The 26,413-nt window shown below is 37.9% G+C and overlaps 1 long non-coding RNA gene across 14 annotated transcripts in view; it reads right to left on the reverse strand.

The window, feature by feature from the left end:
- Positions 1-26,413, reverse strand: part of LOC107326363 (uncharacterized) — a 92,743-nt gene that overhangs the window by 40,014 nt on the left and 26,316 nt on the right. For 5 of the 14 annotated variants that reach the window (XR_003085794.2, XR_003085792.2, XR_003085791.2 and 2 more), the window contains one exon: positions 19,141-19,216. The exons of 6 other annotated variants lie outside the window; for them this stretch is intronic. This is a non-coding gene — a long non-coding RNA (uncharacterized LOC107326363). Of the gene's footprint in view, positions 1-19,134; positions 19,217-26,413 lie in introns of all 14 variants that reach the window. 3 more of the 14 variants (XR_003085796.2, XR_003085793.2, XR_015795632.1) reach the window with 1 other exon arrangement.

The following is a 26,413-nucleotide window of genomic DNA, read 5'->3' on the forward strand; positions in this document are numbered from 1 at the left end:
CCCAGGTTAAGAACACCTGGTTTACAGATGACCCATAGTTAAGAATGGAGCTTACTGTAGCAAAGTTTGAGTTAAATGCACAATGATTCAAGTTAAATACACAATGGTTTGAGTTCATTACACAATACTACTTATACAGTATTATTATAGTACTGTTCTGGCTTATGTACAAATTCAATTTAAGGACAGACCTTGGGAACTGAACTCATCCTTAAACTGGGGACTACCTATACTCTACAAAAACCTGTTTTCGGTTCATGTAAAAAACTAAGAGAAATTGCTTCCTGACTTAAAGAAAACTATGCTAGAGAAAAATCAGGGAATGTAAGGCCTGAAAGGGTCAGAGATCATGTAGTCCAATCCCCTACTCAGGCCTGAAATCTGCTACTAATGCATCCCGCAACAGGTGCCTCTTTCTGAGAAGTGAGGTCACCCCCCTCCAAAGCAATCTGTCCCTACAGCTCTATTAGGAAATGTTTCCTGATGTTCAGCCAAAAACAACTTCCCTGTAATTTAAACCATTGCTTTTTGTCATGTTGTCAAAACAACTATATTCAATTTTACTCCATCTTCTATAGCCTTCAGATATTGTCTCACTGCAGACTCCTTTTCTGCATGCTTACCACATCAAATACCTCTGTTTCTTTTAAGTTTCTCCTTCCAGAGACTTTATAATCTTGATTGCTGTCTAAATCATGCTATTTATCAATGCCTTTCCAAAAACTGGCTGTCCACATTGGATGCAATATTCTACGTGTGGTCTGACCAATGCAGAATAGAGAGGAACAGTGACTTCACTATACTTGATGCTAAATTTCTGCTGATATAGCCTAGGACTGTGTTTGCTGCTTGGTTGATTTGCAGCATCACAATACTACTCATGTTCAGCTTGTCACCAAGATACTCAAACGCTTGTCACTTATGCTATTGCCCAGCATAGTTCCAGACCATCACATCCTATACTTGGTAATTGTCCCTGTTGAAATTGCTCGTTAGTTTCTGCCCATTGTTCCAACTTGTCAATATCCAGCTGAATCTGGTCCAATGTTTCAAAATATTACCATTGCTTCATAAGGTATTTAAAAACTGTTATAGGACTTGTTAAATAATAGGACTTACTTTGGAATAGATGCCTGAGTTGATGCTGAATAGTTAGAATCCTGCATATATTCCTAAACCGTGGCTGAACCACAGTTATCATGGATGGAGCACAATACATACAGAAAGCCAAATAATTAACCCAAAGAGGACAAATAAACCTACATCCCAGTAAACACCAATCCAATACAGAAACTGGACAACCAGATCAAGAGTACCCACAATGACCTAACCAAGAAAAGTCAAATCATGTAAGAAGAATAGTGGTGGATGAAAAGCGGTGGACCCATCCTCCCATGCTTCTATGGACACCCAAATATACACAAGCCCAACATACCTCTTTGTTCAATTGTATCATTACCAGGGACCCTAACTTACAATATAGTCAAAGAACTTACAAAAAGCTTGGTCATCTCATAGAGGACAGAAAAACAAAAAGGCAGAAAAAGATGAAATTATGGTTGCATTTGATGTCACAGCATTCTTCACATGCATAGATCCAGAACTAGTGAAAGAATCCATGGTAGCAGTACTACACAACACACCAGACCTAGCCAAATCCACTAAGATCAGAATACCTAGAATCATGGACCTCATCAACTTCTGCCTAACTATCCAACTAGTCAAAGAAATACCCATGGGATCACCAATCTCAGGATAGCAGAGACCATAATGCAGCATCTAAAAACTATAGCACATCCACACATACAACAAGAAGTATGGATCCGATATGTAGACGACACCATCATAATAAAAAAGGAACAGCTAGAGAAACACATGAAACAATCAAAAACATCTTCAAAGGAATAAAATTCACAAAGGAAGAAGAAAACAACAACACACTACCCTTCCTGGATATCATTATCAGCAGAGGAAATGACAGCAAATTAGAAATGCAAATCTGTTGAAAAGCAACCCATGCTAACTAAGTACTCCGTTAGCAAAGTAACAACCCTACCTCCCACAAAAGGAGCTGTGTAAAATCTTTATTCAGATGAGCATAAACGCACTGCAGCAACCCGGAACACCAGAAAAAGGAAACAGACTACCTATATAACAACTTTCAACAAAATGGATACCCACGCACCTTTATCAAAAAGTGCCTTACCACTCAACCCACTACAGCACAACCAACACAAACTAGGAAAAGGATAACACTACCATACATCAAAAACACCTCAGAAACAACCAACAGACTATTACAACTACACAGTATCACTGTAACACACAAACCAATTAAAGCCCTCCAAAACATCTTAAGTAAACCAAAAGACCCAGTAACCCAAGAAGAAAAAACAGGAGTCATCTACAACATACAGTGTAAGGACTGTAACAGCCACTATGTAGGACAGACATGCAGAAGACTAGCAGAGCACATCCATGAACGCCAACTAGTAGTCAGACGATGAAAACTTCTTAATCTCACAACACATGGACAGACTCAACCACAGTTTCAACTTGGGAAACTGTGACCATCCTAGACCAAGCTAAATCCCAAAACACTACGGAATTCCTGGAAACTTGGCATTCAGACAAGTCAGCTATCGATAGATATATAGAGATAAACCATATTTACGCACATTCAAAAGAGACAACAAAAAGCTAAGAAGGAAACAAAAAAGACCAGAACACATCCTCTCCAGCAGCCCACACCCAGATAAGCAGGAATTAACACCAGACAAACAATCAAGCAGAAAACAATGCCATAATCAAGGAACTACCAAGGACAAAACCTCACCCCTACCAACACTGCCAGGGCAAGCTACTGTATATAAACAGGGAGCAAACCCACACTCACTAGCACTGATGATGTTACCTAGTTGGGTAATGAACCATCTGCAAGCAAACAACCAAGCTCAGAGAGTACCAAGGACTCCACAATTCCTAAATCAATATATGTAAGCACTTGCTAAGAATTATACCTCATTGAAAATTATGGGACTTACTTTTGAGTAAACCTCTTGTATTCATTCACTAAATTTATACTTCATCTTTCCAAAGAGGTTCCTACAGATGCATAAAAATGGCCCATAAGAATACCTGTTAATCAAAAATGATTTACTTGTGAATATTAGATTATGAATAGGTTCCCATATTAAATTAAGTAATTGTTGATTTAATCATGATTTAATGATTAAACCACACATGGTTGAGTTGCCCAACATGCTAAGTCATGAACCATGATTTACAAACTGTACCTAAACTAAGCCAAACAAACTCCATTATGGCTTAGCACACTGTATGCATCAGGCCAGAACATGAAGGAAAATAATGGTACAATTGTTGAACAATAATGTATTATATGATTTCTATAATAACTTTACATTTATTATATTTCAAAATATAATATGGGGAGGGGAAAGACAGATTTAAGTTATAACAGACTTACATAATTGCAGCCTGCTCTATACGTGGAAGCTGGGAAAACCACTTAAGAAGAACCACTCAAAACAGTGTCCTCCACTGCCACCAGCACTACCACCATAGTGGTCAAGAAGGATACTATGAACAAAGGTATCAAAACAGAGACATCGAGCAGGGCTGCACTCCCCCCGTCCCAGATCTGCCACAGGTCATCTGCGTGTGCAATCAATGCAACCTCTTTTGCATAACCCTGCCTAAAATTCTAAATGAAAAAGAAAATTAAGTCCAAAACAGACTGCCCAACCCAGCCCTATTTAGTCCTCAGCAATTGCCTCAACCTTCTTAAGAATGAAAGCAAAACATTTTATTTATTTAATTTATACAGCTAACCTGTCAACATACCACTTAAGGCAGCATACTATTAAAACAACTTTAAGTCTATAAAAAACCCTAACCAAACAATCTGTCGGTTCACAAGGCCGCTGACCCCATGCCTGAGGAAACGTGGGTCTTCAAAGCCTTACAAAAGGCAGGCAGGATTGGGGCCATCTGGATCTTAGGGTAATACTATTCCATAGGGTGGGCACAGGGACCAAGATTTAGAGATAACATCTCATCCCACCTTTTTTAGTTCCATCGGTCTTCCACTGTAATCCTTCATGGGATGCTACCTTTACAGCTTATAATTTCTAACATTAAAAAAGTGCTTTACAAAAAAAGTGTTTTTCGGCTTTTTGGTTTCTTGCCATTGTGTGGAATCTGTTTCTGGGACTGCATGTTAGTTACCTAGGCAACCGCAGATAAGTAAGAACTGAACAGGCTGTGCTGCCTAAAGAAGTCAATGGCACTGACGGGCACAGGTGGTGACACAACTATGAAGACTGACAGAACCTTTTCATTATATTTTTTTTCAAACATGAGATTGACTCTTACCGATTACCACTAGAAACGTTCTTTTGACCTCTGCTTCTATAATGTATATTTAACATGTACATGACATGTTTTCATGTCAGTGTAGAAGACAAATTAAAAACAAGTAGTTATGATAAACCAGAACTAGTATCTGTACAATGTACATAATTTCACACTCAGTTACACTGACCTGCTGCTAATGTCCAATTCTGTGTTATTACTGCAGCTACAACTTTTCTGTATATTTAGCCTACATATACCTTACGTGTATATTGATGGAGCAGTTATAAAAGGAATCACAGAAAGGGAGAGAACTTACACAGCTGATGTGCACCACCAGCCTCCTTCAAAAATCCCAAGACTCTATCCATTAAGGTAGCAGACAGTGTGTGTACACACATGTGCAAGTATTAAAATCTCTGACATTATTGTATGTATTATTAATTTATTAATCATATTTATAGAGCTGCCCATCTCACACAAGGTGACTCTGGGCACTGTATAACAATTAAAAAAATAAATACATAAAAACAATTACACATAAAAAGCTATAAACACACACACAAAATAGAGCGGGATAAAATTAATAAAGGAGCCATTGTAAAATCTCCCCAGTCCCCTGGGAGCCCCAGGCCTGATCACATAGCGAGGTCTTGAGGGACTTGCAGAATGTTAAAAGGGATGGAGCTAATCTCACTTCTGGGGGGAGAAGATTCCACAAGGCGGGTGCCACAGCAGAGAAGGCCCACCTCCTGGGACCCACCAAATGTAATTCTCTAGCAGACAGGATCCACAGCATGCCTTCTCTGCCAGAAGTTTATTGTATAACATATAAACATCAGCTTTGCAGAGACACTAGTTTGACCTCTGAAGGAGAGCCTTTTTCTTTCCTCATAGGTGAAGGAGAGAACAAACCATTCCAAATTCTTCTGGGTGATATTTTATAACCTGGAAAAGAAGTTCTGCAGCTCATGTCAAACAAGATCTTCACCAATTAAGATTTCCATTATAAGATTACCAAATGAAAAGGTTTACACATTGTGCTAAGACATAGTTGGCTTACCCATACTTTTCTGAGGAAATCAAATTTGGCTAGATTCACATAGCCATCCAGTTGTAACTGCAGTTCTTTGAGCAATTTGTTTTCTGCAAATTCACATATGGGTTACATGCCTCTACAGAGTTCCATTCAGAACTTTCTAGAGCTTACAGAACTGTTTCGGAGAACCTTTGTTCCTGAGTGTCTCCCATTGAACCTCTTCAGTTCCAAAGCCTGATACAATAGACATAAAGGAACAGTAAAGTCACTTGAAATCAAGAAGGATAAGAGGGCAAGTTGTGTGAATTCATAGATGACCACTCAAAAAACTGCAGATGTAGCTGATTAATTAGCTCTTTTCCATTATGGTCTATATGGGTGGGTAGCAAGTTTCATACCTGGAGCAAGGTCAAGTCTCATAATATGATCAAAAAGAAGTTGGCCTAAGGATCTCTGCCCCCAGAGATTCAGTCTGTAGTGCTGCGTGAAAGAAGTAGGCTGTGGTCATGTAGCTGCCTGCTATAGCTCCAGTGTGGAATATCTCAGAGGAAGACTGCTGTGTGGAGTAAGCATGGATGCTGGAATAAGGAAAGGCATCTATTTTCTTTGCTAAGATTTTCAACATGGCAAGATGTTAATGATATAGAAGCTGGATTGGAAGGAGTCTTAGAAGGAGTCTCTTGATGTCTTCAGAAAAGCTCAAAGCATTGAAATTAGGACTCATGTAAGTCTTAAGACACTACTCCTTCATAAGGGGTCCTCTTACTGTTTGAGAAGACTGTTGAAATTCCAGGCCAAGAATGTTTCCAAGCCGAGCACTGGGTCATGATGTCAAAGGAAGTCTGAACACTGAAGAGGCATCAGAGGTATAATGTTAGATGAGGATTAGCTACGGCAGGGAATTGTGGAAGGAAAATTGTGGGCAATATGAGCTCTTCCTTCCCCGTTTTCTCCCCTGAGACTTTAAGGCACCCTGAAGAATGTAGTACCACACCTGTTTTCAATTATAAAAGGAAAACAGAGCACTAGAGTGTGGATGTGTTGGAGTAAGATTTGTGTCACAGGGGAGAAGAAAAAGGAAGACTTTGCAGCTGAGGGAGTGGAGTAGCTGTTAGCTCAACAAGCAATTGATGGTAAAGGAGGAGTAGGCTTGGACTTCACCAAACCAGCAGCAGACAAGTTGAAAGGAGAAGCAGAGCCCATCAGCTTCACTACTCCAGCAGCAACACTGAGAAACTACAGCTAGCCAGCAGCTGGTAACGCACCCTCCTTTTCTTACCCCAGAACAGATTGAGAATCTGCAGTCAATGCTTCAGCGGCAGTTTAGAACAGCAGCTGACAGCAACAGAAGCCAACTTCAAGTTGGCTACATGGTGACTAAGACTTTGATATAAGCTCAAGCAACAAAAGAGAACAGATTGTTATAGACTAAGATATAGGAAAGGAATAGGATAACGTAGTATAAGCTTAGTAATAGGGGTTAAAGTAGAAGTTAGGAAATAAAGTTTGTTAATTTTTATATAATAAAAGCCTCCCTGGAAACACAGGGAAGATTAAAAAAACAATCCGTTTGCTGCTGAACTGTACTATTTCCCGAAAGAACTCCCTCACAGGGATGAATAGGGTGGGGCTCGTCAACAAATTCTGAGACCTATTGATGAAGAAGTCTGGCTTCAAAATTTAAAAAAAGGTTAAGTATCTGGGAGTTATATTGACTAATATGAATTGTATGTTATATAAATAACTATGTTAAAGTTTGGAATGTTATTAAAAAAGATTTATTAAGATGGGATAAACTGCAATTGTCATTGCTAGGTAGAATCTCAGTAATTAAAATGAATGCTTTACCAAGAATGCTTTTTCTCCTCCAGACAATACCAATATTGACAAATGACGTACCTTTTAAACAATGGCAGAAAGATATTTCTAAATTTGTATGCAAGGTAAAAAGCCAAGAATAAAATATCAACTTGTACAGGATGCTAAAGAAAGAGGTGGGTTAGGTCTTCCAGATTTAAAGTTATATTTTGATGTTTGCTGTCTGGTATGGCTGAAAGAATGGGTGAGTTTACGAAACGAGGTTATTGGAATTAGAAGGACATGAGTTAAGATTTGGATGGCATGGATATTTATGGTACAACAAAGTGAAAGTTAATATGGATTTTAAGAACCACTTTATCAGATGTACTATATTGAGAATCTGGAACAGATACAAGGCAAGATTGTCTCCAAAATTCCTTTGTGGTTGTCACCCCAAGAAGCTTTTTATAGAAGAGAAATGACACTTAAGCAACCATGGTTGCCATATGCAATTCTCTTATCATTTTCTGAAGGAGAGCCTAATCTGAAGAAGAGAGAAGAATTAGAATTGGAAGGTTATGCTTGCCAATGGTTCACATATGCACAGTTGGAAAGATTTAAACTAGATAAAAGAAGTTATGAATTTACCACTGAGAAAGCTGAGTTTGAATATGCTTTGTGTACTAATGATGAACATCTTATTGCTAAAATATATAAACTTTTGTTAAAGATTAATCTGGAAGATGAGTATGATAAAGACTATATGCTTCAATGGGCAAAAAGCTTTGGATATACAGTGGTACCTCGGGATACGAACTTAATCCGTTCCGTGACTCTGGACGTATCCCGAGTTGGTCGTAACCCGAAGCAAATTTTCCCATAGGGTTCAATGTAAATCCGGTTAATCCGTTCCGCCCTCCGAATCTGGTCGCAACCCGAGGCGAATTTCCCCATAGGGTTCAATGTAAATCCGGTTAATCCGTTCCGCCCTCCACCCGAATTTGGTTGCAACCCGAGGCAATTTTCTCTTGAGCCTGACTCCCGCCAAGCCTGCTCTGCATTTTCTTTGGAGCCATGCTAACACGCACACCAAAAACCTTCCCAAAACACCGCAAAACACACCACAAGCCTCACCGAATGTCTCCTTGCTACCGCGACCTCGCCCACAGGAAGCCGTGACCACGTGGCAGCAGGGAAAATGGCCGCAGATCCAGTTCGTAAGTAGAGGCGAGTTCGTAACCCGAGGTAAAATTTTCCTGCTGAAGCTGGTCGTAACCCGAAATGTTCGTTAGTAGAGGCGTTCGTATCCCGAGGTACCACTGTAACATGTTAGACCAGTGGGAAAATATGTGGAATAAAGGATTAAAGTTCACTCTTAATTATACATTAAAAGAAAATGTCTATAAAATGATGTACCATTGGTATTTGACACCAGATAGACTGTCGAAGATGTATAAAGGAATTTCAAATGTCTGTTGGAAATGTAATCAATGTCAAGGTACATTTTATCACCTATGGTGGACTTGTGAAAAGGCTAAGAAATATTGGAATATGGTATGTATTTTGATTCAAAAGATTTTGAAATTAGACCTGCAATTGAAACTAGAGACTTTTCTTTTAGATACGATGGATAAACAAATGGAAAGACAACATGGAAATGTATTTCTTTATGTGATAACTGTGGCAAGGCATTTATATGCGCAAAAATGGAAGGACTCACAAATACCTACAGCTGAAGAATGAATATTGAAATTAATGGAACTGGCGGAAATGGCGAAACTGACTACTTTGTTCAAAGAGAGGGCATTGTCTAGCTTTGTTTCTAATTGGAAACCACTCTTAGATTTTTTTTGCCTGATACTCAGAAAAATGCAATTTTGATCTTGGGATTCGATGAATGATTACTGTTACACTTATACAAATATCTTGTACAAATTGTATTATTGAAATATATTGATTTTAGGACTTTTTTGGAATATTAAAAACTATTTTTTATTATGTAAACTTTTAGATATTAGAGTAAGAAGCAAATATATTTTACATTTATCCCTATACCAAGGAAAGCTGGAAGCTACTCTTTCTTTTCTATGTCTTTTTTCTTTTTCTTTTCTTGATTTCTGTATTTTTAACTCTTTTTGAAAATATAATAAAAAAGTTAAAAAAAAAATTCTGAGGCCTGAGGGGAAAATACGTTGTGGAAAGACAGGAGCACCACGCTGAGAAGAACCATGTTTATTGCAATGATCATTGGCTGCCTGCTTTCCAAGAAAGAGGGACCCTGAACAGTAGAAAGACAGATTCTTATACGCTTTGGGGTTGAGAGGTGGGAAATCCTTGGGATCTGATTGGTGGGCAAGTTTTGGATAGATGTTAAACAGGGGACAAATGGTTTTTTTTCTATGAGTCAAGGAATCTATTGCAAAAGAGAATGGAATGTTGCAAAGAGCAGGCTCATGTTCTTAAGAAGAATGGATTTCCTGTGGTTTCTCACTTGTTAACAAAGGATTTCCTTATCGGGGTTGCCCCTTCAGCAAACCCTTAAGCAGACAGGCAATGGCCCTCCCATTGTTTCAGTGTGATAGCGTCAAGACGGCTATTTCAACAGCAGAAACATGGTCATCCCATGGTCATGCCATAGCTTGGGACTGATTCTGTTTTACATGTGCAAGTGGGAGGGCAAGAAACGGCAGAGGGAAATCGGGGAAAGAGTTTGCAGGAAAGGCAAGGGGGAGTGAGGCAGGGGGAAGGGGGGAGTAAAGATTTTGCTGCAGGAGAGGCAAGGGGGAGGGGCGGCAGTTTCCAGCTTTATTATTTTTCCATCACAAATCACTTGGATGAGAATAAGCGGCTACAGTAGATCTGCCACCCTTAAAGTTTACTCCCGGGGGACTCACAGATTACAATTGTAACAAGTTGGTTTAGTAAATGCCTGGCAGTACCTACACACATCATGGCATTCACCAAGGCATGGTTTATGCCCATCCTAGGAGAAGCTTGCTCCCACAACGCTGGCACTTGTGAAAGGCTATAAGGCTACAGATCAAGAGCCTGTGATGGGAAGAGAAAACATCCTGGCAAATTACTCTGGAATAAAGAACTCTTAAAAACAGAATGAGTATTCTACCATCATGGCAGCTGAAAACAAACTGAAGGGTTTCAGCAGAAGCCAGACCTAGTTGCATGATACTGGAGGGGGGGGGCAAGATTCCCCAGAAACAATTCTGGACTATTTAGAAGGATCTGCACAGGAACATATTGCATGTGTGTGAATCATAGAGACCATGATAAAGAACAAACAAGCCATATTGCAGCACAGTCTGATGCACAAACTTTTTCACTAATGTTGAAAGCAAACCATAAAAGCCTTTGGATGGATACTGTAATAAAAATACTGTGAAAGCTTGCCCATTTTTTTAAAAAAAACATATACAGGTAGTCCTCACTTAATGACCATTTGTTTAACAATGGTTCAAAGTTAAGATGGCCTCAGAAAAAGTGCTTTACAACCTGTACTTACACTTACAACTGTCACAAACTGTTGCACCCCCCCAGTCATATGATCGTGATTTGTGATCTTTTTATGACAGTTAAGCAAATCACCACAGTCATTAAGCTAATTCTGGCAAAAGACGTCAACTGGAGAAGCTGGATTTGTCTAACAACCACATGATTTGCTTAATGACCATGGTGATTTGCTTAATGACTGTTGTAAAAATGTCCAGTCATGTGATGACTTAACGACTACCCCGCTTAACGACCAATTTTCTGGTCCCTATTGTGGTTGTTAAGTGAGGACTATCTGTAAACATTTTAAAATCCTATTATTTTGAACCAGGATTACCATCTAACCCTTCCAGCATGAAAGCTGGTAGGGAGCACTGCAAACTTTCTTTTCTAAAGTCAACTGTGTGAAGCTTCAAAACTGTGATGAATTTTTAATAGTTGACACTGCATCTCCAGCAGTAGTGCATAATTCCAAATCCCACACCTCTGAAAGTCAGGCTTATGTGTTATGAATACACAATCAGCTTCTCCCTCACATGTTGATAGTATACTTGAAAGCAGTGTCTGTAAAGGAGGCCTCATTCTATAAACTTTGTTTTTCTGTGTTCAATTTTAAGTTTGTGAAAGAACTACAGTGCCCTCTGGTGGTATACGTAAGCATGAGTGAGGGAATTGTTTAGGATTTTGCTAGGAAAAAAATCACAGTAGGTAATGTACCAAACTTTTTTATTTTAAAATAATAAAGGCCAGTAGTTATTTAGGAAGTCATTAGTGAATAAAATGTGTAAAATAAATACTACTTCCAAGCATCTAGAGCAACTCTAAGCAGTTGGAAGCATTTAAATTATTACCAGTGCTTTCATCTTTGATATTTAGTAACGGAGATGTGGTAATTTCTGATAAATAAACTGACTTTTGTTGAAATGAATGGCGACTCTGGACAAAAATCCTCTTTCCTCTCCATTGTTAAGTCATAAAGAGTTTTAGAAGAAAGGTCCAATGTATTCAGAGACAGGAATTCTCCTCCTGGAATATGCTTGGGAGCCTCCTGAGCAGTGACACTATCATCTGAAGACGCTTTTGTGGATCTTGTCCAATATTCATTCCAAGGAAAGCTCAAAGTATTCCATTTAGAAAGGACTAAGCAACCTCTGTTAAAAGGAGAACCAGAAACCTGGTTCACTGGTCTAATATACCATAAACTTTAAGCCTTTTTCAAAGAGCTTAGCGAGAAAGCTAGGTCAACATTTTGAGAAGAGGCACACCAACATCCATGAGCAAGTTTGCTGGCTGCTGAATCACTACTAACCTAAAGGAATGTATTTTGACCCAGTTCTATTGCTCAGTACTATTGGGGGAGGGAGACAAACATATGGTAGGTCAGTCCAAGCCAGATATTTCTGGAGAAAGAGAAAATATATATACCAGGAAGGAGACGTGAATACAGTGCCAATATGAATTTAGCTACTGGCAAAAATGCGACAAAGATCAACACTGCACATTTTAAAATGTAGGTGGCGGTACCAAATCATCTATGCATGATTCATCTTCTTTGCAGAACACAATGCCTTTGAAATGAGGAAAGAAAATCCCTGAGAGCAAAGGATCTCATTTCAGCTGCCCCAAATGCCAGCTAGCAATCAAAGGGACTGGACCTGAGCCCCTCCCTTTCCAATCCTCACCAACCTGGATGTGGTTACAAATCACTAAGAATAAAGAATGAGCTTGCAACTGTACCACCAGTGGTTTCAAACAATGTATGATCTGAACACAGCAATTGTTTCCAAAAGCAATAAACAAGTGAAGGAAATATTTCATGCGTGTATGCCTGGATCAGAGATGGTTTATATCCAAAGGATACATATCATCTGCTTTCAACATGGCTGTACGCGCAATGCTAAGTGTGAATAAAATAAGTTTTTCAAACTAAACCCCATAAAGCAAACAAGGCCTGTACACCCTGTGATCTGTATAATCTGCAAAATCAAAGAGTTGTTAAAAACATTACTGCTTCCAGCTTCACGTTTCAAAGCACTTAATTTTCTGTACATGGTAGAAAACAACAACACAATTATGAAACATTATTCTTCTACAAGACAATGTAAGCTGCTCAGACATGCAGCTTTCATCCAATACGTTGTGGAGTTCTTTTTGATAGATTTCTAGGCAAAAGCCTCTCTTGTGAACTGGACCCTTCTATTCTGCTGCCAGGACTCCTCCAAAAATAAGGAATTACCAGTAAGCCAGCAATGAAACTGGACAGAAGGATGTAAAATCACCCTGCTATCCATTCAGATTTTTAAAATAATTTGTCTAAGTGTTAAGTGAAAACTTTTCATTCAATTTGTTCAGGACACTCGAGATTAACAAGTCAAGCATCAATTTCAATTTGTCTTTAACATTATTCCCTTTTCATTCCCTCCTCCCAGCTACTTGAATGGATTGTACATATTACAAGAAAAAAAAGTTCTGCCAGAAATTTCCCTCCTGTCTCAATGCATCAAAAGTATTTTTTAAAACTTAACAACTCCCATTTCCTTTCTGCAGAGATGCAGCTACAACAAAGACTCCAGGAAATACAGAGTTCAAAGCACAACATTGCTATGGCTTTCCTTAACGTACTCTAGGAAAGAACAATGGTAGTGAATATTTCACAAAGTTCTATCAATGAAATAGATACACCATTAAACATTTTCATTTGAATGGTTTACAGTGCAGGCAGAAGAATCAGGCATGAACTTCAGCTTCAAAAAGTGCTAGGAATTTTTAAAAGTTGCTCAAGTCACATAGATTCAGAAACTAGAGAATCTATCAGGTATGAGTTTTATACAATAAAGTTCAATTTCCTGGAAGCTTACTGCATTTTGAGTTACAGAATCCAGACAAACTCTGATGTGATTAACTTAAATAAAACTACTTACACAAAACTAAGCTCACACATTAGATAATGTAAACATTAACATCTATATAAAAATAATGCGATAGGAAGTATACTGCTTATCTAAAGTTATACTCTGTGTGCATGTTTGTATGCGTATGCAGATTTAGGCAACTGGGAAATTCAAATGTACATCAGGAAGAGCTGACCTTGATTCAGTTGTGTGTGGGGTGCTCAGGGCAAGAAGGAAAAAAGATGAGCTACAATAGAAAGAACCCAGGCAGAAATGTTCTCAAATGGGTCAGAAACCCACCCAGGTTCATAAGTAAATTTGAGGAGGGAGCAAGTACAGATTCTTGGGCTTGTATTGACTGAATCACTTCCAGTGTATCCAGACAGGCTGGCTGTCAGCTCGTCCAGGCAAACTGGAGAGTACAGCCTGGATCACGTGGATAGATCTGCAGCGTTGCCTTGACAAACTGGCAGCTGGTTTAGTCAAGCAAATCAGGGACCAAAGCCCAGCTCTGAGAGTAGCTTGATGGCTTACACACTCACTCCTGCTCTACCTGGGAAAGTGGGGGGCAGAATCTCAGATTTCAGGAAACTCAACTTTTCCATTTCAAAAAAGGGTCTTAACTGTATCGTTTCCAACAGAAATATTAAAGTTACAAGGTTCTATCACTGTTTTATTTGACAGATTAAAATGCTATTGAAACTGGCATCTCTTTTCTTGCCCAGCTCTAACCCCAATGCAATTATGAATTTTATTTGGGGGAGGGGGATCCGCACACATTCCTTCAGAAGCTTGAGAGCCCCTTAAGAGAAGAAAGAGACCAGTAAAAAGCAGTGCTCATCTAGAGGAGTAAGACAAGATCATGACAGCCTTGGCAGAAAGGACAGCATGCACTTTGATTTTTACTACCATTGCTTCAAGTGAAGATAACTGTTAAACACCATACGACTTGAAGTGTTAAGGGAAGCTGTGAAAAAAAGGTATATTCAAAGGTATATAAAGCAAATCCAACATATTTTTGAAGATTAGTTTATGCAATGTTGTAGTATAACTTCTTTATTGTAACCCTCAACCTTTCAGAAAAGTATTAACTGATTCCAAGTAATGTATTACTCAAATCATTCTGCTACATTTCAGAGCAAATAAAGAATGGGCTACAAAGGTCACATAAACCCTCAGACAGGTCACAGGTAGCCTGAAAGTTGCCTACCCTGGGGATACTGTAATAGGATTTCCTATTTTTTGATCAACCCAATTTCTATCAAAAGACTAGTATTTAAACGGGTGCCTACTTTTAATAAACACACATTTCTTTACACTTTTACACCCAGCCATCTCAGAGAAAATAGTACATTTTTCTATTATGCATTTATGCATCACATTTATATCCCACCACAACAGAATGCAGACTCTTGGCATCTGTGTAAGACTAAGTCTTCTTAAAGTTTAAAACACTAATAAAAAGTTTAATAAAGTCCTATTTTATTTCCCATGAATTGCATGGAAGCAAGCACGAACAAATCTTTCATGATCGTCTACACTGTATGCCAAGAAAACACTTCTACAATTTCTAACTATTCAAGCTGCATTTGACATACAAAACTATGCAAAATAGTCTGGCAGCAGCTCTCTTTCTTACTCCCTACACATTTTTTAAAATGAAAATTTTCTATAGGCAGTATATGAAGACAAGTGGTTACCAAAGGTCATTTAATCCTTTTTCCCTTGCTTTTTTCCCTCAAATCTTCATATAATACAGCACATTTCCTGGAATTGTTCCAATCTCATTTATGAAATGAAAGCATTTCATAAAACTTCTACAGAAGGAAATGCTGGGGAGAAAATTGGTAGTTATGCACTGCTCAATTTTTTACTCAGATTTATATCTCACATTTCTACAATTCACAATATATAATACTGGCTTTACATATAAAATTGGGGCTCCCCAATTTTCATAATGAAAGTTGACAGTAATGTGTAGTTTCTTCCTCAATTTCAGTCTACATATAATCTAAAAATGTTTAAACAATCTAGGGTCTCAAGCAACAAAACTTGTTACTTTATGTACTTGGCAACTACAAGTCAGTGCAATAAAGCCAACTGTCAGATCCAGCTCTGAAGACAGCATTATCTGTAATTGTTAATTGGAAGGTCAGAGCTAATATACTGCTTCTGTTAAAGTTTCTTCTCTAGATACTACAGCTGTATTTCACTATAGCTGTGGGACTCGGTCTAGAACCAAGGGGTAGTACTCAATGATGACAACTCACTAATGCTAAGCGTCCAGGGCTTGTGGGAGTCTTTTTCCCATCTTATGCAAGTCAGAAATTCTATATTTTGATTCCAATTACACAATTCATTACACTCAATGTTGCTTAGATCAGTGGTTATGCTATTAACACTTGGAGGACAATGCTACCTTTTATATTTTTTCCACTTGCCTAACTTGGGATCTAACCCAGGAATAACAGATGTTCTCAGAGTTTCAAAGCTTCCTGCTCACTGATGCTTCCTGGTAAACAAATTGGGCATGTTCACTGCTCATAAGGTTTAGTTCTGGCACAGGGCAGTAGTTTACAAAATAGCCTGTGTGAAGAAGAATGGATCAGAGGCCACTGATTCGACATAGGCCATATACAAAGTGAGTCACATTCCTCCCGCTAGTAAGCAGGCCAAAATCTATTGGCATAATACACACATGTATACCCACTTTTCAGTACCTGAAAGGATGAAGTTTGTCCAGTTTCAGAGAAATAGGCATGAGTTACTGAAGCTAGAATAATTTAAGTTATGAATGTGCACTGGAGGAGGTAAAAAAAAAAAAAACCTATTGTATTTAGACAGAATTGGAAGATATTAGCAGATATAGCTGCCTCCTGGGAAATTTCCCAATTTTTAGATGAAAAGACAAAGAACTTTTCTCCCAAGAGTGCCTTTACAAATTGGAGCTCATAAAATATAAATTCTTCCAATCTCTTTTTTTAATGGGCAATATCAATAAAAACTGTAGATATTACATAACTGCTTTTTCGGCAACAAGTCAGCCATTGTCATGAACATGACCTTAGCGTTTGAAAGTTGCACACCAGTACTAATCTTTCTTCCAGTTTATTGCTTACATATAAGTAATGTGAAAAAGTAAGTACACCCCATTGAAATTTTTGACTTTTTCAACACGTAGATATTTGATCTTCATTTCATCAATACTGATAAAGGGAATACAGGTAATCCTCTACTTACAACCACAATAGGGACCAGAAAATTTGTCAAGTGGTACGATTGAGGCATCACGTGACCGCACCTAATTTTACGACCTTTTTTGTCATGGTCAAGTGAATCACATGGTTCCCCATTGATTTTGCTTGTTGGAACCCAGCTGAAAAGGTTGCAAATGGTGATCATGTGACCCCAGGATGCTGCAACCGTTGTAAGTACATGTGTTTTCTGGTAGTATAAAATTATGCCATATATGTACAGTACTGTGCAAAAGTTTTGGGCAGGTGAGAATAAATTCTGTAAACTAAGAATGCTTTCAAATATATATATTGTAATTGTTTATGTTTATCAACTTACAAAAGGCAAAGTAAGCAAATAGAAGAAAAACCCAAATCAAATCAATATTTGGTGTGGCCACCCTTTGCCTTCAAAACAGCATCAATTCTTACACTTGCACACTTTGTACACTTGCACAAAGTCAGGGATCTTGTAGGATTAGAGTTAGGTGTATGATTAACCATTATACCAAGCAGGTGCTAATGATCATCAATTTCATACGTAAGCTGAAACACAGTCATTAACTGAAACAGAAACAGCTGTGTAGGCGGCTTAAAACTGGGTGAAGAACAGCCAAACTCTGCTACTAAGGTGAGGTTGTGGAAGACAGTTTCATGTCACAGGTCATACACCATGGCAAGACTGAGCACAGCAACAAGACACAAGGTAGTCATACTGCATCAGCAAGGTCTCTCCCAGGCAAAAATTTCAAAGCAGACTGGGGTTTCAAGATGTGCTGTTCAAGCTTTTTTGAAGAAGCACAAAGAAACAGCAATGTTGAGGACCGAAGACACAGTGGTTGGCCAAGGAAACTTAACGCAGCAGATGAAAGACACATCATGCTTACTTCCCTTCAACATCAGATGTCCAGCAGTGCCATCAGCACAGAACTGGCGGAAACCAGTGGGACCCAGGTACGCCCATCTACTGTCCAGAAAAGTCTAGCCAGAAGTGGTCTTCATGGAAGAATTGTGGCCAAAAAGGCATCCCTCCGACGTGGAAACAAGGCTAAGCGACTCACCTATGCACAAAAACATAGGAACTGGGGTGCAGAAAAATGGCAGCAGGTGCTCTGAAGTGATGAGTCAACATTTGAAATATTTGGCTGTAGCAGAAGGCAGTTTGTTCGCCGAAGAGCTGGAGAGCGGTACAAAAATGGGTGTCTGCAGGCAACAGTGAAGCATGGTGGAGGTTCCTTGCATGTTTGGGGCTGCCTTTCTGCAAATGGAGTTCAAGATTTGGTCAGGATCAATGGCATCCTCAATGCTGAGAAATACAGGCAGATACTTATCCATCATGCCATACCATCAGGGAGGCATGTGATTGGCCCCAAATTTATTCTGCAGCAGGACAACGACCCCACATACAGCCAATGTCACTAAGAACTATCTTCAGCGTAAAGAAGAACAAGGAGTCCTGGAAGTGATGGTTTGGCCCCCACAGAGCCCTGATCTCAACATCTAGTCTGTCTGGGATTACACGAAGAGACAGAAGGATTTGAGGCAGCCTACATCCATAGGAGATCTGTGGTTAGTTCTCCAAGATGTTTGGAACAACCTACCTGCCGAGTTCCTTCAAAAACTGGGTGCAAGCGTACCTAGAAGAATTGATGCTGTTTTGAAGGCAAAGAGTGGTCACATCAAATATTGATTTGATTTGGGTTTTTCTTCTGTTCACTCACCTTGCATTTTGTAAATTGATAAACATAAACAATTACAATATATATTTTTGAAAGCATTCTTACTTTACAGCATTTTTTCACATCTGCCTAAAACTTTTGCACAGTACTGTGTGTATGTGTGTATAATAAATGTAAGCTTCATATGTTAATTCTTTTCTAATTAAAGTTGTGGCCAACATATATACAAGCCGGTATCAACATATAAATATATGACTTCATAATAAAAACCCAGAACAGAATTTAGAAAACATCTGTGGATTCCACATTTTCCCACCTTCAGCTGTTTTCCAATGCAGAGAGAGTAAACAGCCTTCTCCCAGCTTTCTTCTTTTCCACACAGCTGAGAGTGTAGGATGTTTACACCCTCTGTCACTTGGATTTATTCCGGATCAATTGCAGAGCAAGTATTAACCTTCATAAGCGGTTAGAAGGGGAAAAATATTAACAGCATGAAGAAGAGATAAGATACATTTCCCAGAAAAAAAAATCTCCTGAAGCAGAAAGACACAATTTGGAGAAGTTTCTCATGCCAAAAGTGTCCAATATTTCCAAATGAACAATAAATCCAGTACGTTTACATTAGATCCATATCTCCAAGCTCCAGACCATTCCAGTTCAAAATATTTTCAAGTCTCCCGATGGTGATGAGTCCACCTGCAAAACAAAGAAAGAGATTCTCCTTTGACGCAAAGGCTGGATGGCCAGTTGTCAGGAATACTATAATAGTGGATTTCTGCACTGGGCAGGTGGTTAGACTAGAAGTTCTCCAAAGCCCTACTCAACTCTCACATTCTATGATTCTATGAAATATTAGTCACCTGAGATTTCCAGTGTGTGTCAATGAGTCCACGTGCTACGCCTCCTGTCTCACTCTCCTTGAAAAGAATGTACAGCCTTTTATCTTTTTATACCAAACTAAAAATAGTGATTTCAAAGAAGGTCCTCTGTTATGTTCTTAGAAAATCAAAACTATCTTCTGGGGAGGTTGGCACATTTTCAAAGTTAAGCTGGGGAGCTAGCAAAGTATCTTGGGAAGCTACGGAATATGACAGGCAGCAACTTCATCATTTTCTTTCTGACCGAGGACTGGCCCCGTGTGCAGCCGTTTTGTGAATGGGCATGTTCCCATGCAGTCCAGTTCTCCGAGAACCTGGGAAATGCTTTCAAAATGTTATATCTAGCCACTCACCCAAAAGACTGAGGATCTGTTTTTAGCTTCGTTACTAGCGTCATTTGAAAGAAAAAAATTGGTACACAGGTGACCAAAATGTTATCTGCCCAACTTTTTGTCAGCCTATTTAAGCAATTCTTTAGTGTGAAGAATGCCACCATAATATAAATAGATGATTTATCCCCAATATTTTTTAAAGAAATGGATATGTAAAGCAGCCAAGTTGATTTAATTGCAGAGAAGCAGTTAAAGTTATCTTTTATTCATCAAACCTTATCAAATGGGAAACATATTACAGTAAAATTGGATTTTTCTCAGCCACAGCCCTGGCAGGAGTTTGACAACTGTGGTCAGGACCCCTTAGGAGTTCACAAGCAATTTAGGAGTCATAATGAAAAACACACCACCACCCACAGTTTGCAAAGTCTTAGAACCATTGTGATATATGCATTGCCATTTAATTATGAAAAGTGGCACGTTTGTTTCTTGCCCAACTCTAACACCAATGTGACCATTAGTTTTATTTTGGGGGGGAAGGATACAGTACCCCATAGTAGAAGAACTGACATAAAGCCATGCTTTCCCACAGTCCTTGCCCCATTTCCTCTTCTCCCCCTGCACGGAATAATGAGTGCTTTCTCTATGCCAAATGAAGCAGGGGGCAATGTTGAAAAGGTGAGATGCAACTATTCTCTGCCTTTCCTACATGGGGAAAGGTATTTATGTACTAAAAACCATGGAGCTTTCTATGTAGTTACAGATGGAGTGGGCCTTCAGGAAAAAGAGTGCCCATAAGAGACACTTTGTGGCATGCATCTGTGCTATGAGTCTCAACTTCTCAATTCTTTCTGCAGGGTGTGCCATTTCTTTAGAAGAGAAATTCTCTAATACTAATTATTGTGAGACTGTTAAGCCTGTTAAGACTCAGTGACAATATGCCATTATTCAAAACCAATTTCTTTCCAGGCAACCAGTCTTAAATAACACTGACCGGATTCACATTAAGCCATAGTTTAACAGTTTACAAGTGTATGTAATCATGTAAATAAATTTCAAACCTGGTCCAGGAAAAACAAGAATTAAATCAGACATATCAATAACATTGTGCAGTAGTCTAAAAGAATTCATTCCCTTCCTGAATGTCATTCAAGTATGGAAATCATTATTTAAACAACATATCCAGCATTAGTTTTGTTTTAAGGAACAGAAACACCAAAAGAAAACCAGGCTGCTTAGTTGAAAAATGCTTTGGTTCCATAGATTCTGACACAAACTTCCAGAGTGAAGCTTGATTTTGACCTTGTTGCTTTCATGCCTCTGAAATACATTTTGTCAGCTCACAAAATGATTATCTATTGTTTCCTAACCCCAAAGGAAGAGTAGACAATGAAAGTTGGTTAACATTTAGGTAGATATGAATAAATACTGATTTAAATGAATGGAGTGATACTCTTCAAATTAAACATTAGGAAATACTGCAACAAGCAAATCAAATTTCAAACAACCTACAAGCCAATTTCTTTAATCACATTATTGACAGAAAAAAAAGTTATCTTGCTCTTATACAGAAAAGTAAATCACACTGACAGAATAAATCAGTAAAACAAGACTTTTTGAGGGTATCTCTAACAAACATGGTTCAATTATAGAAGACTAAAGCTTGAGAAGGAAAAGCCTATGTCATACCAAAGTTACTAATTAAATTTGGTTTGTTGTTTCACTGGATATTTTCATTTGACTCTGATCTACCTGATGATTAATCTAAAACCACAGAATGGCATAAATCTTGCTTTGTCTAATAAAGACAGGAAAGTCTGGTTCCCTTTTTAATAAACTGGATGTTCTTGACCTAAGTTTACCTTCCCTAAAATGTTTCTGTCTTACTTTTTTGGCAAGCGTCCATTGTACACACAGGAACAATGACAAAGGCAAACTAACATAACTGAAAATGGATGGAGTGGTGACAGACAACATGTGGCAGTATCTAGAAAGCTGGAATAGCAGGTTCAAGTTTCTTTCCATCTTTCTAGGCTTTAAGCAAATCAGCAGTGTTTATCATGACCTCAGCATGGTTTTTATCAGTATCTATCTCAGAACTCTGATCTGGGAATAAAATAACCCCCAAGGGATGTTACCTAGAACTCCAGAAGAAGGAACAGAGTACGAACATTTGGATGTTACACTTTAGTTACTAGTTTACTAGACTTTCTCTTTTCACATACAAAGCAGTCAGGATTTATTCTAAACTTCCTTTTCTACTACACAACCAATCAACTCATCACTTGTTCCCAGAAACTTTGTAAAAGAAGGAGAACAAGAGAAAGAGAAAGAAACATATGCATATAAACAAGAGGAGATAGCAGATGGGCCCAAAAGGGGAACTAGAAGAACATTTTGGGAAATTAAAAGGAAGAAGGATGGACCAAGAACAAGAAAAAAAAAATCTATCTTAATAAGTATGTGGAATAAAAACTTCCGAGGAAGCAATGGCAGACTGAGGGCTCCACAAGAATGGAGCCGATGGCAACAGCGAAAAGAGGAGCCAGTGAATGGATCGGCTCCTTGGAACTCCTCTCTCGATTAAGGAGAGGACAGGATCGCCCACAAGTTTGCTCCATGCAGACGCTCCTCACAAAGAGATTGTAAAGCAGTGATCTTCGGTGGGTTTGAAAGCACTGGAAGCTGGGGGGAAAATCATCCTGCCTCAGCCACAGTTTGACGCCTTCAAACTGACACTGGGTTCACCTACTTCCTTTCTTAACCAACTTAGGAAATTGCTTGTTATTGATTTTTTAGATGTTAAGAACCTTCTGAAGGGCAAGTTTCATCACACCGGGAGAGTTTCCTTCTATCCCGGATGAAAGAAGTTTCATGTGAGTTTAACAGTTAAAAAGAAAAAAATTAGTTTTTGGAAAACAGCAAAAGGGAGATTAGAATGTTGATTTTGGAAAGTTAAGGGGTCAGATGGACTTGAAAGAATATTTCCTGTGGGTTGTTTAAAATCTTATAAAAGAATATATGAAGATTTTGAAACTAACTGTAAGAAATCCTCCTGTGAGAAAGTTTTGCTGATTGGAAAATAAACATATGATAAGAGGGGACTTTGAAGGCTGACTAGAGGGAACCAGAGAGGATTACAATTAAAGGAGAAGAGACCTATTAATACAATGGAGCAATATTACCTGACTATAGAAGAAATTAAAGCTGTTTGGCAACAATGTACTCAGAAATTACTTTCAAAATTCTCTGCCACTATAAAAATGGATCTAACAGAGGCTACAGAAGAGGAACAGATTTTACTGGACAAAATATAGACTGAGGCTGACTTGAATGTGGATTTGAAAACAGGTTTTAAAAAAATGCCAGACTACAAGAGTGATGTGGAAAAAGATGCTATGGATTTGAAAATGGATTTAAAAATGACAGACTATAAGGGTAATATGGAAAAAGATGCCACAATGGATTTACAAATGAAACTGGCTGATGTCTTAATAACTAAAGGGGACGTACAAATAATAAATCATAAGAGTGACTTGGATAGCCTTCTTATCTTGGATTTACAAAAGGGATGTATTAAACTACTGAAGCTGTTCCTGAGGAGACAAAGAGAAAGTGATAAGAAATCAATCTGTGGGACATTTTTTGACGAGATTAAAGATTAAGCATTTTAAAAGTAAACGGAAGGAATACAAAGTGGACTTATTTGACCAGGGTTAAAATATATATGTTGTGGTTTCTGGTAACTATTAATGGATTTTTTTTTTTTTAACCAGGACCAAATAACTGAGGCTTTAAAGATTTGTTTATAAATAGGGAGAGATTTCTTTTGCTTTATTTCTCAGAGAAAGTGATAAGTTGGAATACAGAATGGATTTATTGAAAGTTAAAATATATATGTTATTATTTTGCATAGTTCTTAATGGACTTTTACTGATTAGAGCTGAACAATGAGTTTTCACAATCTGTTTATTGATAAGAGATAAGACATGGGAAGAAGAGGGTTTTTTTTATTGTAATACTAGAGAAGGTATTGAGTTACTGAAGTTGTTCATACTTGTCTGGAGGGAGGAGGGAGTCATTTTTTTATATATCTTTTTTCTTATTTTTTTCTTTTCTTTTTTCCCTCTGCACTTTTATGTTTTCTTTTCTTTACTTTTTATATTTTCTAAGTTTGTATTAGTCTTTTATCTTTGTATTTGTAAACTTTAATGCAATTTTTACAAACAAATTTTTTTTACAAAAAATAAGTATGTGAAGTAAAAGGGTATTCATTCCCCAACTTATTAAGGAACAAAGATTGCTTTTCTAACCCAACATGAAGTTGAGTCCTATGGTTCCTCCCTCCTCAAAGAGTATAACTGAGAGGTTGAGTATTCTATCCCTTTGAAGTAGAATTGAATAACTATGCCTGACAAAATAATATTTTTCCTTAAAAATATGTCAAAAGTTCCATTTATGTTGTTATGGTACTCTTAGAAAATGGAAATTACTCACAAAATTGCATGGTGTTACTTGATGTAAGCAACTTGTAAATTTGATCAACCAAAATAAGGAAATATATTTTCTAATCATGGATGGAAGATTCCTCAATATGGACAATCTGTGAGGTGATGGTCAAGAGTATTCTTTTCCATTTCTGGAGTTCTGGTATTAAATCATCAAGGCTGATTTTGGAGAGTTACAAATCATTTGGTCAAGGAAATTGGATACACATTCCAGCAACTTGTAAAGCTCAATACACTTTTTCGACATCACACCTCAAGACACTGCAGAATCCAACAACTGTAGTCTCATCATCCTTTATTTTTGAGGTCAAATGAATGGAATCAATTCAGTACTAGTGTCCTGACACTCCCTAGTCTTCTGTTTAAAAGTCTCCTATGAGGAAGAAGCACGTACATTTTTTACATTCCTCCATGATAAGTTTTTCTTTATGTCCTTTCAGGCTGATAGATTTGTGGTTTGAAGAAGATACCAAAAACAGTACAAAGTGATGGGATTGTTTTCCTCAAAGTAGAAGTGACTATTTCAATAAAAACTGACACTATTATCACTGAAAATATACATACATACATACGTACATACATAGCGGGTGAGTCAAATCTCCCCTCAAGTCAGGCTCAACTCCTGATGACTTCACGGACACTTCCATGTAGACTGCTAAACAGTAATATGGAAATAGTTTTCTGACTTCCTAGTCTAGCCCACAGCCTGTAAATTCCTGGTGATCTCTCTTCCAAATACTAACCAGGCTTGACAATACTTAGGTTTTCAAGATTGCCTAGATCAGGGGTTCCCAACCTGGGGTATGACAATTTTATGCACTGAGTTAAAAGCTTATTTTTTTAAGTTCAATTTGTTCACTCACATTAGAAATTAGACTTCTTCATCTTCAAATATGATATTACTTTTGTAGGGGCTGCAAACTTTAATCAAACATTTCCTAGGGGTGTGGGGCACAGAAAAGGTTAGGAACCACTGGCCTAGATGCTGCCACCACTGATACATAAATATGCCACCATTTATAAAATAGGGTCCTAGGGCATCAGTTATGGGTTAACATATTAGAGCATAGAGCCAATCTTACAATTGAAGCAAGAGCATACATGCTTTAAATAGTATATTCGTAGAGGCTTTCAAGCTAAATCATTCACATAACTCAATACACATGGCAACCATCTAAAAGAAAAGGGATTTATAACGTAAACCATGTCATGTGATAGAAGGCAGCATGGAAAATTCATATAAATCTTTTCTGTGTTTGCTTTATAGAACTATATAAAGCTTATGCCTATATTTAAAAAGAATTCAATATAGGTTAGTACATTTGACTTGCAATTAATCCTTGTAATGAATGAACTAGATACATATGAAGAATAAAACAAAAAGTATCTTCAATTTCTCTTTATTTTAGATATTTTTCATCTACTACTTAAAAGAAAAAAAAGTATCTTATTAAATTCCATCGTTCCAAGTCCTGTATATGTGGGGGAAAACTGGGAAGAGGGGAGTTTTGCAAATGCCCAACCCCCCCCCAAAAGAACTAAAAATACTGATATGTTTAGGAGAACTGCTCCTGTCTGTGCTCCTGCGCTCTGAAGATGCCGGTCACAGGTGCTGGCGAAACATTAGGAAACAAAACTTCCAGAACACAGCCACACAGCCCGGAAGACCCACACCAGCCATTGTATGCCGGCCGTGAAAGCCTTCGACAATACACTGATATGTTTAGTTGCTCCACAGAGTAACTCTTTTAGATGATACATGTCAAGTCTGCTTCATCTGTCAGTTTTAAAATTCAGCTTCAAAATGACCTTAAAAGCTATAAAATGCTATTATAAAATGCTATTATTTTATTTCCAAATATTATCTCACAAATCATCGTATCTAACTTTTGCAGCTAGATCACTTGCATACTCACACCTTTAAAACAACGTCTACTATTTGTAATACAATTCTCTAACTTAGTACAATCTTAGTTGTAAAAACAGCCAAGATTTTGGACAAAAAGATATCAACTCTTTAAAAATTACATGTAGAAACCATTCAAGATACTTTCTATAGATAAAAGAATCTAATAGCTGTTTTAAGACAAAAGATACTAAATAAAACAAATAAGACAAAAGGTACTAGAAATAAGTCATATCTAATTTTCAAGGCTTTTTATCAGACACAGCTTT

The sequence above is a fragment of the Python bivittatus genome, unplaced genomic scaffold, assembly GCF_059951505.1.
Source record: "Python bivittatus isolate LINGU-HERP-01145 unplaced genomic scaffold, Pbiv_v1 ctg000020_np1212, whole genome shotgun sequence".
Lineage (NCBI taxonomy): Eukaryota > Metazoa > Chordata > Lepidosauria > Squamata > Pythonidae > Python > Python bivittatus.